This window comes from Pieris rapae, chromosome 22, assembly GCF_905147795.1.
Source record: "Pieris rapae chromosome 22, ilPieRapa1.1, whole genome shotgun sequence".
Lineage (NCBI taxonomy): Eukaryota > Metazoa > Arthropoda > Insecta > Lepidoptera > Pieridae > Pieris > Pieris rapae.
This window is the reverse complement of record NC_059530.1, coordinates 6707966-6723453: the sequence shown is the minus strand read 5'-3', so window position 1 is coordinate 6723453 and position 15488 is coordinate 6707966.

The following is a 15488-nucleotide window of genomic DNA, read 5'->3' as shown; positions in this document are numbered from 1 at the left end:
ACAACATTTATTTGTTTTAATATAAACTAAACTTTAAATAAACAGTATTTAAAATTTTCTTAATGTTCATAGTAATAATGAAAATAATCATAAATTAATACGAAAAACACTTCTGCAATCACAGGTACTACAGGCGAAAACTTAGATGTTTTATTAGCGCCACTAGAACCCCACGGGCCAAGAGTTTATTCTCCAAAGACGTCAGTATTTGAGCCGTTAAATAAAATATCTTAATATATATAAATCTCCTGTCACGATGTTTGTCCGCGATGGACTCCTAAACTACTTAACCGATTTTAAATTAAATTGGCACACCGTGAGCAGTCTGGTCCAACTTAAAAGATAGGATAGCTTAGATCTTTAATTATAGTCGCAATTTTATTTTATTGCAAATATTTGTTTATTATTTGATACAAGTCTAACAGGTGGCACTGTGTTAAAAGTACTAACGTTTTACATACCCTTGAATAGTTTACTACTATGTAATATAATAAAAACCTTAGCCACAGCAAAGCTTGGCCGAGTCTGCTAGTAATAAACTATAAATATCGAATACATAATATAAATACTGTTAATTCACTCTACGGACATATAAAAATGTTGACGTTTATTCTCATTAATTCGGTTATATTGTTTATCTAAATTTTTTGTTTAAAATTTTTATATCGCTGTCCTGTAAACAATTCTGATTGTATCGCAATGGCACAAAATGTACATGAACATTTTGTGCCATTGCCTTAATGGTTTAAATAAGCTGGCTTGACCCCGCCAATTTGAATGTTTGAAGATTTATATATTTATCTTAATAAGTATAAATATAAATCTTCTGAGCACGTTTAAGAAGAAAAAATCTGAGGCATTGGACCGATTTTAATATTACTAATAATATAGATTATAATATTTTTTGTGTCTGTTCAAGTGAATTCGAAAATGGTTTATAAGATACTGTTATTTTTAAAACGTGTATCATGTCCACTTGTATAAATAAATAAGTTCTCCAAAATCGGTCATTTAAAAGCCGCATTGTCAACAAAAAAACTTAAGATATTCCACTAGATTACAAAACTAAACGGGCAACGAATTGAAAAGACTTCTCTGAAAGTGCGAGAGTAAAACAACTTTCGAGCCTTATTTCCTCGTTCCGAAATTGCAGTGGTTTAAGTGAGATTTCATTTGTATGGAAGCCGGTATAATCTGGCATAATACGGCGTAGCGGCGCGAGCCCTCAAAGACGCCACTCGGCCGCGGTGCACTTAGCGCCTGTAATGAGTTTTTTTTAACGGCGAACATTCACACGATGTCGACTGCAGGATTAAGCGTGTAAACCGACAAATAAACCCCTTTTTAAAACAATGAACGAAGATTTTCCTTACGTATAATAAGCCAGAAGTACGCAATGAAATTGAGATTTTAATGTTTATATTTTTTAGGTTAATTGTCTTAAACTACTAAAGATCAGAATTTTGTATTTACATGAAAGATCTATTTAAAGAATTATTGCCCGGTCCATTATGAGATTGAATTCTTTATCCTGTTAATGTGATACGCGTTTCTTTTAATTTAATGATGTACCAACCATGTTACTCGTACAGTGGAATAGGAGAAAGATTTTGTTTACGGATATGGATTAAAGCAGAGAGAGCATCTCTGCTTTAATATGTAAGATGGTATCCACGCGATTTTCTTACACCGTAGCAGTGAAAGACTCTAAAAGTAATCAGCTGCTGTCGTGACCGCCATATTGTTTTACATTATTAATCAACACGCTGGCTTTCGGTCAGACAGATACTGAAACGTTTACGACGTTGCTTTATTTAAATCAAAATGCTAGCGACTTAATTAAATATCGATCTTTAATTAACTGTCTAGAGATTCAATTAACTCACTGATTTTACTACTTTACTGCAACATAGCTATAAAATTGTTTTAGATGTTAGAATTGAATGTACTAATTTTACGCGGACGAAGCCGCCGGCATCAGCCCGTTGGAAATACAATGGAAAATAAAATCCACTTGAAGCCATCTTGATTACTCCGACCCGTGCGCTCGATCCCGAATTGGACGGATTATGAGGAATTTAAAGAACGATGACGATTTGAATATGAACACAGAGGGTGTCCTTTTTAGATTAGATCAATTTCACTCACAATGAGTACACTTTTCTTGATGGAATTAGTGTTTTATTTCCAGATTACCGCGATTTAATATAACGGTATATGAGTTTGTTATTGCATGTTAGGAGAAAATTACCAATTGTCCCGAAGTTTTTTTAGGGCCTGTTTCACAATGTCCGGATAAATTCCAAATAAGCTATTTGTTACTTATTGGTATGATAAATAGTATTTTTGCGTTTCACGACTGTCAGATAGCGCTATACGTCATGAAATTCGAAGTATCTTATTTGGAACTTTTATCTTTCGAATAATTTATGTGTTGCATAGCTATTTGGCACTTTATCCATACATTGTGAAACAGGCCCTTAATATATTATATTTTTTTATAATATTTGAATCCTTACAGATTGAAAGCATAATAATTAAATAATTATGGGTAAAACATATACACTATGTCCTTATTAATAACTCAAAAGAAATTTTGCGGAGAGAGGTTTTAGAGGCATTTTATTTTTATTCATGTCATTTATACATAGTTTTTGGGCGTTTCACCATACAAACTACTTTAGGATTTGTTATTAAATTCAAAGAATATTAAAATCAATATAATGAATTAAAACGCGAATAATAAGGCTCATACGTATCACCTCGACGTCGGTCGTTCTAAGACTGAGCGATTCTTAAGACAGCATTTGCCACGCACCACCACTATGTGGAACCACCAATTAGTATTTCCGATCCAATTCGACTTAGCGTACTTCAAGAAAAAGCGTACCAATACTTAAGAGGCCGGCAACGCACTTGCGAGCCTTCGGGCAATGTTTGCCCATGGGCGGCGGACACACTTAATATCAGTTGAACGTCCAGCCAAACGGGTTGGCTGTTTCGTTTAAAAATATATATTATGACGTAATTACTTCACGTCAGTCAAGTCTCGTTTCTGTATTTTAACTTAACCCTAAGTTAACTATATATGCTAACAAACCTTTAATTTCACATATATTTTATTCGAAAAGTCTGTTTGATATTTCAAAACGTATCCTACAAAGAAATTGTGCGCATATGTGTTCTAAGGGCGGGGCGCAGTGACTGCGAAAACGGAAGGAAATTCTTGCTAATTACTCGTGGCGCGCTGCCTCGAGCAAAGGCAACGCATTCGACGTATAAAAGCTTTTAAAGGGAACTAAATATATATGTATCTTAAATGAGAGCATTATTATACACGCTTAATTTAAGTAATGAGCATTTTCAAAACCACAAACTGAATAGATTCATATAAAACATACCATTGCTTCATAGCATATTATTAAATATTTATATTAAATATTGAGATATTATATATATTATTATATATAGATATTAATCGCAAAATGTGTTGCTAAGAGTAAATTTTGGAGACGTCTGGACAAATTCGAGGTTTTTTAACATATTCTCTGAGAAAGGATTTTCCGAGAGAAATTGTCAAATTTAGTACCGGAAGCGAGGAAACTTTATATGAAAAAAAAGTGAAGTGGCATAGCAAAATTCTTCCATATATTGGTATGTTGGTAGGCTGAGTAAAACATATAAGGGCAAAAAAATGCGGGGGCAACTAGTTATTAATAAAATATAAATCAAAGTAATTGCACTGATTTAACTATGAAAGTTAAATTCATCTGTCTCATTTCATCACAAAGAAAAGAACAAAGAAATTAAAACTTTACTGTAAAAGTAGAAAATGGATGAGGGTGAAAATTAGCATCTTTTTGCATCATATTCCGAATTTACCATGCAGAGTTTTGAGAGGTTTAGTATCTGCAGCTGAGTTTCATCATCGGACGTCGTTATAGAATACGAAATTCCACCCGTATCACCTCTACGACCACCGTTCCCCAACTGGGCGTTATTTGAGGCAGTTTTTTCCCCGCAACGCCACTATGTGGAATCCACTGAAATATTTCCAGCCCAATTCGACTTAGGGTAACGACAGGAAAAGGCCGTAACAATTTTAGAAGGCTGGCAACTCACTTGCGAACCTCGAAGTGAACCGTGAACCGTTTGCCTTCGGTTGTAAAAACATTTTCTATAATAGTGAAGATATATGGCGTAGATATTCGCTTCACAAGTTACTTACTAAAGAGAAGAAAGCGAAAATATTATGGCCTAAGCTTAAAGTGGTGATTAAGAGATTCCTGTACATATGTTCTTTTTTTCAGCTCACTTTAAACATATGTTTTACTTTCACTGCTTTGTTTCATTCGTTTTGTCTATATTATGTATGTTTGCTCTTCTTCTGCCTATCTATATTTTTTTTCACATTGGTGGCATGGAAGAGATGGCTTGATCGCGATATGGCTGCCTTCTTTTCATTTAATTATGTCAACTGTATTATGTAAGCAAAGAATTATAAATGCGAAGTGTTAATAAATAAAAAAATTACTTATAACGTTGTCATATTAAGTATTCATAAAAAAAATAATCAGTTTAATTACTCCCTTCCACAAAAAAAGAGACTTTCTCTTTCTCTCAAATTTGGATTACGGTTGATTAGAAATGAAACTTCTTTAATTAATACGGTGACTTTTATTTCTCTTAAAATAATATAGTATATGTATAAATGTATATTGCTAAGTTTATATGTTGAGTCATTATTGTGATAGACTTTCTTAAAACTGAAAATATCAGTGGCGCAGCCTTCTTAGTCTGGGCCTCAGAATTTTGGTTATGTTTCACAATCTGTTTTATTAAACTCCTGTTTAACACTCCGTCGACTTTTTGGTTCTAAGAAAATCCAGTTTTCACAAAATGTTTTCCTTCACTGGTGCCGGGGACCAAACTTACTACCTCAGGCACGAGGCAAACACCTATAACAGACCGAAAAAACGATAAAATTAATGACTGCGGTATTGTTTTACCATAGATAAAAGGCGGGAAAAACAGCAAAACCATAGACATGAAATAAGTTCTAATTTCAAATTACAAGCCTCCCTGAAAAACTTTTTACTTCGAAACACGTCATCGAAGAAGCTACAAAGGCGTGCCGCGGGGTGAACCATTCATAATATTGTAACGGCTCCGCCAGCAGTTATTCCGTGCTTAAACGTTTTACTGCGGTCATTATCTACCCGGTGAAAGGATATGCAAGCGATAAATTGTAGAACCTACCTATCTTGAAATCTTGCTCCGTCTACCGGATGTAATTTAGTATTGTCTTATTAACACAGCGATATTCAATAGACATTAATTGTTACTGTACCTGAAAAATAGTTTTTTATTTAGATTTCTGTATCTGTTTTGATTATTTGTCAACCTAATAGGCAAGTAGGTGATTTTTTATAGAACAGGTGAGAAACGGGCAGGCTTACCCGATTTTAAGTGATATCATTGCCCATGAACACTCAATACCAGAGGGTTTGCGATTACGTTGCGGCCTTTCAAGTATTGGTACGCTAGACTTTTTGGGTTAAGACAAGCCCGTTTACTGACGCTGTTTTCCATCACCATTGGAAGTCAGACACTAAGACTATCACCACTTTGATGTCCGTTAACACTGTAACTTTTTCTTGAGTGTTAGCTTCAGCGAGCTGTTCTCATCCTGAGGTAATAGGTTCGATTCCCGGCTGTGCACCAAACGGTAAATGGAAAAATCGTGAGGGAACCCGAAACCAGCTTCTTGTCTATTAGATTGATCAAAACTGATACAGAAATCTAGCAAAGAGCTACGGATATCGAAGATTCGCTTGGATATATTGCACAAATATTAATTTATTTGACATTTAACAGATGTTTATTTCAAAATCAAATTACAGTGTATGTTACGTATACGTTACGTATGACTGCAAGTGTCCGTCGATTTAGAGACGAAGTCTTGAAAGCGTCAGAAAGAATTCTTGGCTTTGGTTGAAAGAAATTTTGGATTCAGTGAGAAAAACTGAAGATCAAGAACAAGGAAATAAAGAAGATGATACAGATGACCCGCAGCCTCCGCCAAGCATTAAAGATGCTCTGGTAGCAGCTCAATTGTGGGAAAAATACTTCCTGTACAACCAACATGTCTCAATATCGAAAGATCTTAAAAATACAACAAAACTGGTGCATCAGAAGATGTCAGACAAAATTGAGAGACTAGACGCAATAGCTTCTCTCCTCATCTCTCTCCATTTTACGACAACTATCTATAACGTCAAAAAATGCTCATCTTCGGTGTCGTTACATAGAATTTTTAATATAATTACAAATCAATCAGTTATATGGACAATGTTATAGCTTTATCTGAGTGATATCTCAATGAGCTCATAAAGGGCGCGCCTTTCCTTTAGCAATAAAGAGACCATTTAATCGATGCTTATCTGCCCGGAAGCATTCATTAGATGATTGCACTGTTACTATGCTTTTTATACTTTACACACCCCGCGGGTATCTGTGATTATAGGAATAAGTGATAATAATAACAAAATCGATAAATGAGCATAATTTTTATCTTCTTCTTGCAGGGCTCCAACAACCACCACCGAATTTTTTTTTCGTTCAAAAAGTATATTATATTGAGTACAGATCTGGCACTGGCACATTAGAAGTAAATATCCAATGCCTACAATCGAATTAGGTATATCAAATAATCCAAACATTTTTATAGGCAAGAAGTATCCTAAATCAACACGAGCCAGCTGACCCGTATTGAAGCGTAAATAACTCCGATACAAATAGATAAAATACTTCAGAAATCTCTCTTCAGTTTTTATTACTGTCTTGTAATAATACACAGATAGTTACTTTAAAAATAAAATATAAATTTGTGGCACTACAACCTCTTTATTTATGTGTTGGTTTCAGATTTCTGAATCTGTTTCATGATCATATTTAAATCTAATAGGCAAGCCTCAATCAGCCTCCAGTGCCTGACACACGTCGTAAATTTTTTGGGTCTAAGACATGTCGGTTTCCTCAGGATGTTTTCCTTCACCGGTCGAGCAAATACTAATTGCGTACATATAATATAAAAAGTCCATTGGTGCGCAGCCGGGGATCGAACCTACAACCTCAGGATGAGAGTCGCACGCTGAGGCCACTAAGCCAACACGACTCAGTGTAAAATAATAAATGTTATTTATCCACGTCTTAATAATAAAGTTCACTATTTCTGTTTCTCTATGAAGTAAACACACAGCCGTTTATTCCGTTGTGTGTATTCTGTGCAAAAAAGTCACTATTATTACCAGGGATAATAGATAATTAAGTGCGATTCCAAAGTAAAAGTGTGAATAGTGAGACAAGTGACCTGTACTGTGTGAGTTTAAAGAGAAGTTAATTAAAGTAATTAGTGCTGTATAATAACCGTATAACTCGTTAATTATTTAAATAATACCTTGAAGAGACTTTCATTCCGACCCACTAATAATATCATACCATGGTTTCTTTGCGTTAAGAGAAGTTAATTAAAGTAATTATCTTATTAATAATAGCTCTTTTAATTCAGATATTTTTACATTTAAACTCGTGTATATTTCAATCTTCTTTTTGGTGTGTGCCCTTTTTTTGATAAGGCCTCTTCCAAACCCCGTCAATTCTCTCTGCACTATGCCACCCTCTGTCAGGTACATAATTTGTGCTGTTTCCTTTATTTGATCTTTCCACTTTCTAAGGTGTCTCCCTCTCTCTCTCTCTTTCGTTTTTTATATATGGGCCAGTATAATAAAGGAAACTCACTCTTTAATTATATTTAAATAACCCTTGGAGACATATTTCTATTCCTATCAACGAATAATATGATACACTCTTAAAAATCGCGATAATTATTAAAAATTCAAAAGCTATTAAAACGCAAATAACATAAGGTGAATTGGGAAATGCATGGCGATGGCGCGGCGGCCGGCAGGTGGCTCAAATTACCGCATTTGTTACACGTTTACACGAAACTGTATCAATATTTCATGTGGATTTATACAACCTATCGCGAACTCTGCATTTTACTGTCCAAAACGCGTTAATGATCGCAAAAATACCGGTAGATTTATACAAATATTGAGTAGAGCGGAAAATATCATTAATCAATTGTTAAACTGAAACTGTATGTAGAGTGAACTCAATTTTCGAACTTAGACGCTCATTTCGTCAGTTGTGAGTCCTAGATTTTTTTGTTAAAATGATATGAAAATGCGCTTATGCAGGCCCGCGCTTTTTAGATCTATATATATATATATATATATATATATGTATATATATATATATACCACTAACAACACCCCAGCCCTCCACACTTCCTTTCCCTGGCCCTTCCAGAAGTCACATTTAGGCACTTTTAGTTTATTTAGGAGTCAATGGCCAGTAATTGATTAAAAAACTGGAATATCTGAAATATCGTCTCATCACAACTGCCAAGACTTCAATGACGATGGATGTTTCAGCATTATAGGTACACTTCCACGTACGAAACTTCTTAAATTAATTTTAAATTTATCAATTTTAATATTATAATCATTAATTATTATATTATTGGAAATATTTCTGCATTGGAAATGTGTATGTACAACTAAATACACGGTTATTAATGAAGTTTTAATAATAAAATCATACAAACCGGTCGATTATTTAAAGTCCTTTGAAAAGGAAGTCATAATACTTCGACAACATAAGTCTCTATCCACTTAATAACTAAGAAACTGCGCTATTATTTCAATGAAACTGCAGTGCTGAATCCTCACAATGACAACTCACTCGAACGTAAACGCGAACTATTTCCATAAGAAAGGCATTGCAAAAGTTTTTCAATTTTAAAGTGGTGCAGGTATGATAGAACTTTGGCTTCGGACGCACCATTCCCAGTCAGTGTTTACACTATTATAACAACATACAATATCGTGGAAAAGAAAGATCATTTTACTCAAAGGAAGAGTGTTTTAAAGTCAAAGTAAGACGAGTTAATAAAATACAAACTATTGTTTTAGCTGAGTATCTTATAAATGAAGAGTACAATATTAGTACCGTTGGCATAATAGCTTCAGTGTGCATCTCTCATCCCTGAGATCGTAGGTTTGATCCCCCGGGCACCAATCAACTTTCTTTTTATATGCATTTAACAGTCGCTCGAACGGTGAAGGTAAATATCGTAAGGAAACCGGCTTGTCTTGCGCGCAAACCCAATAATGTATGCACAATCTCAGATTGAAAAAATCTGAGATCAGACCATGACATTCGATTGAGATCTTATCTGCATCACAATAACCAAAACCTACTAAGATAATCCATTTTTGACGATTTGATAATAATCAATATAAACCAAATAAAGTAAATAAACCGTACAAAAAATATTCGAATTTACATGTATACGTTTAAAATCATATCAAATATCTTTTTAATTATTATAAAAACTGGTGTAAGTAAAAATTTAAAGATACGATATTGGCACAGTTGAACAATCATTTTCATACAAAGGTCTATCTACCTACATCGATCCGACCTGCTATGAATAGCTTGTATCGACAGATGGATATTACAATCCGTCGATTGGTTATTGACACACTTTATCAATATTTGGATTAAGATGGATTGAGATAAGTTATTGGGTTTCCTAAATATCGATTCCAGTTAATTTATTTCTATCAATTGATTATACCGGAATTATATTAAAATGTTCATTAACGAGTCATTTGATAATAAATATCTTTAAACATATTTTGTAAAGACGACATTTAAATTTCACTTATTTTAACTATACTTTTATACAAATATTTAGGGAACTAAGGTAAGCTTATAAATAGAAAATGTATATCACATTTCTTAATTAATACAGTATTTATAGAAAACGATCAAGTACAGTGTACTGTGTGTACTTAGTACACGGCACTTAAAAAGGTTTTTCTCAAATTGATAGATTTAGTGGTAATTCTGTGAGACAAAAGCGACATTATGCAGCATCACGCGGGGATCAAGAGGATTGTTTCCTAAAACAGGATCGAGCAGCGACACAGGCGGAATTAAGCGGATAGCTATACTTGTCTCTGGATTCTCGACAATAATGGACTGTTAAATGTTTATGCGCAAGTGACCGAGGGTTTGATAAAAATTGTACAGCGTTATTTTTCTGTTATTATCAAATCAAATCAAAATTCATTTATTTAATTTAGATGCGTCTTAGGGCATACTTATGAATGTCAAAAACGTTTACAAAATTCGCGAAAGAGAAAAACTACGCCATCCGTTCACAGAACTACCAGGAGGCTAAGTATTACGCTCCCTCTACATAATAATAATTCAAAGGAAAATGTCATAAACCACAACTTCATTTTAGTTACATAAGTAAAAAATAAAATAAAAATTATATTTTGTTTGTTAACTATATTGGTGTTTTTAGCGTTATGTTGAAATTCTTAAGAAATAAAATAATTTGGAATTTGACCGTTCAAAACACAACATACTAGTTACTAATGTGCGTTAGAATCAATACTATTTTGCTAATTATAATATAAACTTAAGTTACTAAGACAACATTATAGTCGGTGAATTAGCTAAAGAATATAAATCTTGAGTTAACCCTCAGATAAGACAAACTACGTAAAAGATTTCGTATTTTTTAAATAGGCCCTTAAAGACCCTTTTTATAGTATGGGGCAAACGGGCAGGAGGCTCATCTGTTACGTGGTACAGCCGCCCATGGCTACTTTCAATGCCAGAGGACTGCCGAGTGCGTTGCTGGCACTTAAAGTCTAAGGGATGCCGGTTTCCTCACGATGTTTCCTACTCTAAGGGTCAATTGGTGCAATTCGAACGTACGACCTCAAGTATGAGAGTCAAACACTGAAGCCACAAGATTGCCATATTTAGCAGTTTTATTTAGCTGCTTGAGTTGAATCTAATAATTAAAATTTGAGTCCCTTACTGTTGACGGGTTGATGTAAAATTTGGCATATTTCCCTGGAACGACTCATCGATCTGGGGGTCATTGATAAAGCAAGATGGTTTCCTCTCGATGTTTTCTTCACCGTTCGAGCGAATGTTGTATGCGCACATCGAAAGAAAGTCCACTGGTACTCAGCCGGGTATTGAACCGACCGATTAGAGTTGCTCAAGCCGCTTAGCCATATCACTCTATTGCATTATTTAATCATTTTAATATTCAGTTTAACTCCTTTTTATTTGTATTTAGCTAATTATAATTACGCACAGACATGTTCATATGGTCTACACCGTGCTGAATAATTTTCTTCAGATTTGCTTACCCATTTCTAGGATAGGATCAATAAAGCTACGTCCCATGTCCCTCCACTTATCTCAAAAGTGCCGGCACACGCTCCCCAGAGGCCTACATTTATCAGCCCTATAAAATTTCGATGGAAACATTCGGTGACATTCACTAGAAATTCATATTGCTTTCGGACTTGTTATACGATATAATCTGCTAGATAGACCATTTATTGGGAACTGATATTTCTATATTGCGAAAGAAACGGGGCGTTACGTTTGAACCACTGACACGATTTAAAAAAACTTACTTTAACTTAACTTACTTATATAACTTGGGTTCCGATTCTTATGAAATTTATTATGCATATTTAGTAGGTCTGAGAATCGGCTACTATCATTTTTTGGAACTCCTAAGCGATTAAGGGTACCACTAGGTCCAGCCCTACATTTTTTTTAGACAATTTTGTTTGTTTTTATTTTTTTATTATACATACGAAATACATAAAAATTTTCATCTACCGTCTACGATCAACCCTTATTGAATATTTGTTAGTCAAGAACTTGTAACTTCACTCTGCGGCTTAAATAGAAAAACATCACAGAAAGATCTAAAAAGTTTTCATTCCGGAAACCAACCAGTCTCTGGAATAGCATAGCAAAATGATCTACTACTCTTTTTAATATTTTTATGCAATTAACTACGATAGTTAGTTTTTCGCCAGTCCTTGTCTTCCGTTCTACGCCCTTCATTTGTTACCTATATGAATAAATGATTTTTGAATTTTAATTGAATTAAATATTTAAATACATTATCATAATTATTGACAATTACATAATATAAGAGAAGATTCAAAATTAACTGTGAGTTTAATGCTTTTTATACGTGGATAATTTAGTGTACCATTTATTTATTTATAAGTTACCACATGTTAACCATCTTTAAAATCTTCATTCACATCAGAAGTCATAGAAATAATAATATAATAAGAATTTGCTGAAAACTAAATTCTTTGTAGTAAAACGAATTTCTAGTGAACGAATTTCTGTCATTCTTTTTGACGAATGGAATTGATTTTATTGGAATTTGTTCCGAAAAAGCTTTTAAATTCAAAGCCTGTCTTTGTTCAATCATGTTTAGTTTTTATATGCCTGTACTTATTGCAATTTTTAATATGAAAAATAAAATCATAAATTGTTTTATTAATAAAACAATTATATTAAAATAGAATTTTATTTTAAAATATAGAATTCGTTTCTTTGATCACGTACAATATACTGATCTTATTCTTTCCTAAAACTTAAGCAACTCGATACCACTTAAAAAAATGATGATTTTTTGTATTAATATAGTAATTTGTACTTTATAATATATTTTATTTTATTTAAGGAAGCTATGAGGTTTTTAATGCTTTAAATGTCTATTACAGTATTGAGACTAATTAAGCATTAAGATTTGCAAAAACATAAGTAAAATTGTGGGTGTGAGCAAAAAATACTTACAAATGTGGAGTCGAAAGCGAAATAATTAAAGAAACCAACTCCGTGCACCAAGAGAGAAATTCTTGTAATCACTCTAAAAGACATCATTAAAACGTATTACATTTATACTTCCCGCGGTTTCACCGCTGCTAAGAACATTATAACTATATATATATGTATATATTAAACACAATTTACCAATTCAGTCTAACTTAAAACTAAAACGTAATTTTAACCCAATTTACTATAAAAGATATTTAACATAAGAAAGTGTCAAATAACACTACGCTTTTTTATGTTACAGGAGACAGACGACCAGGAGGTTCACCTAATGTTAAGTGACACCGCCGCCCATGGACACTCGCACTGTCAGAAGGCTCGCAAGCGCGCTGCGGCCTTTTAAGAATCAGTACGCTCTTTTCTTGAAGTACGGAAGTCGAATTGGTTCGGAAATATTTCAGTGGGCAGATACTACTACTTATCTCTATTAATGAGAAGAGACTCTGTTAACAATTGTTTTCCACTCACCACTGTTTAGCACTTAAGGCTAACATGCACTCACACTAATTACTACATGGAATGGGTAAAACATAGATATAACTGGTTCCAGTATTCCTGCCGCTGTGTGAATGTATTTCAGAATCATGCCTTCTTGTTTGAAAGGAGCATACGAACTGTTAGCAGTCACCAATTACAGGAATGGTTTCGCTAATAACGGTTCAATTTCCTCATAAATACTGTACTATAAACTATATATTATTTTTTAGATATTTTCATTGGTCAGGACTGATTTCTCTCGTGATAGACACTTTGTGTGTGGAAAAAGTAGTTATACCACACGGCTTGAAGAATGTTTTATTTTAAAATAAAACTTCTTTTTCTTCTTCTGGTGCCACCTTATTGCTAAAAGTTAGCTGTTAACAGCTTGAATTTCCGGGTAGCTTGAGCTGGTCAAAAAGTTCCTGGGCCTCTTCGTGATGCCAGTCCACTTCTTAATATTCCTCAACTACTACTTCTTCCTCTTGTCAGGCTGTCTCTCACTTGCCTCGAATTTTGCCCATCATTATAATCTGCAACAAGTCATATCGATGACGTGTATGCGACTTTCAGTATTTTAATAGTTTGCATACAACTTTTGTAGAAAAATAAAACTACATTTCACTGTAGCCTTTAGATGTTACTAAGTCTAATTGTTCTTTATGGCGAAAGTGATCTGAATTCTGCGCCTGCGACACATAATTAAAGATACATTGCCAAGCAGACGACTAAAGTTTTTTTATATTTATTTCATTTTACCAATTTTTCACCAGGTACCGGTCGGTGCTTTTATATTTTATTTACGTTTTATTAAGACTATAGATACAAAGAAATGTTAATAAGTTTTATAACATAAATTAAATATGAATTGTCCATTACTAACTGTAGTGGCTAAAACCTTACCTATAATAGTGCTACTTTTAGTAATAGATTGGAGTTTAATTTGGCAAAATGCAAAGTGATATCTTTTTCAAGGGCACGGTTAATCACTCGGTACAATTATACCATTAGTGGGCTAACCTTGGCGCAAGTCTCAGAGGTCAAGGATTTGGGAGTTTATTTTGATACGAATCTTGGTTTCGCGCGACATGTAGAGATGGTATGCAAAAAGGCCTATAGAAATCTGGGGTTCGTATTAAGAACAGCTTGTGGCCTTGAGAACATCGGTGCGATCAAAATCTTATACAACGCGTTAGTGAGAAGTCACTTGGAGTGCAACGCAATGGTGTGGGCCCCATATGAGGCTAAATACAGTCTCATGTTAGAGCGAGTACAAAATAAATTCACTCGCTACCTCTACAGGAGACTGTATGGAGTGTATCCCTTGTATCCGCTTATGTACCCGACCCGTTTGTTCTGGGTATGGTGGGGTACGACCAGCTACGCCTCAGAAGAGAGGTAGCTGTGACCGTTTATATATTTAAAATACTTACGGGTCGGGTGCATAATCCGGATATAATGGAGAGACTGGGTCTACGGGTACCAAGTAGAAACCTGAGGCTTACGTCTAAGCTTTTGGATGTACCGCGCGCACATTCCAACTTGGTTAGCAAAGCGCCACTCACGCGAGCAATACAGATCATTAACAAAATTTCCATTGAGGTGGACCTATTTGTTTGTACGCTGGCTGAGTTCACAAGAGTTGCTTGCTATATTGTTAGTTATAAGATTTAGGAATTTTAGTTTAATTTTTTAATGTTTGTATGTAGGTTAGTTGGTGTGGGTAGCATAATGGATTTCTATCGCATTAGTTATAACTGTAAAGATAGGAAAATTTAATGGAAAATAAATAAATAAATACTTATTAAAATATAACTGTATAATGTCGCAGTTATACATTTAGGCAGTCCTTAAATTACAATTAAAATACACAAAGCTGTTTAACTAAGATTGAATAAACAAATATCACACATTATAAATATTCCGCCGTACATTTTATATTTCAATACAACTCGAACGTCTAAGTATCAGTGAAAAAAATATTTTAATTTGAAAGGTGAGTTGTGGTTGGCACTGAAAACAGTCTTGTCAAAGAAATCCAAAATGTCACATGGTTCATGATTCACAGCGCTTTAAAATACTAGCACATTCTCTTATATTAGTTAAAAATAAACAACTTTTAATATTCAACGTCAAAACAATACTATAACGAAGTTTTGAAAATATAATTAACAAACAACGACTGTCATGCTGCCGTA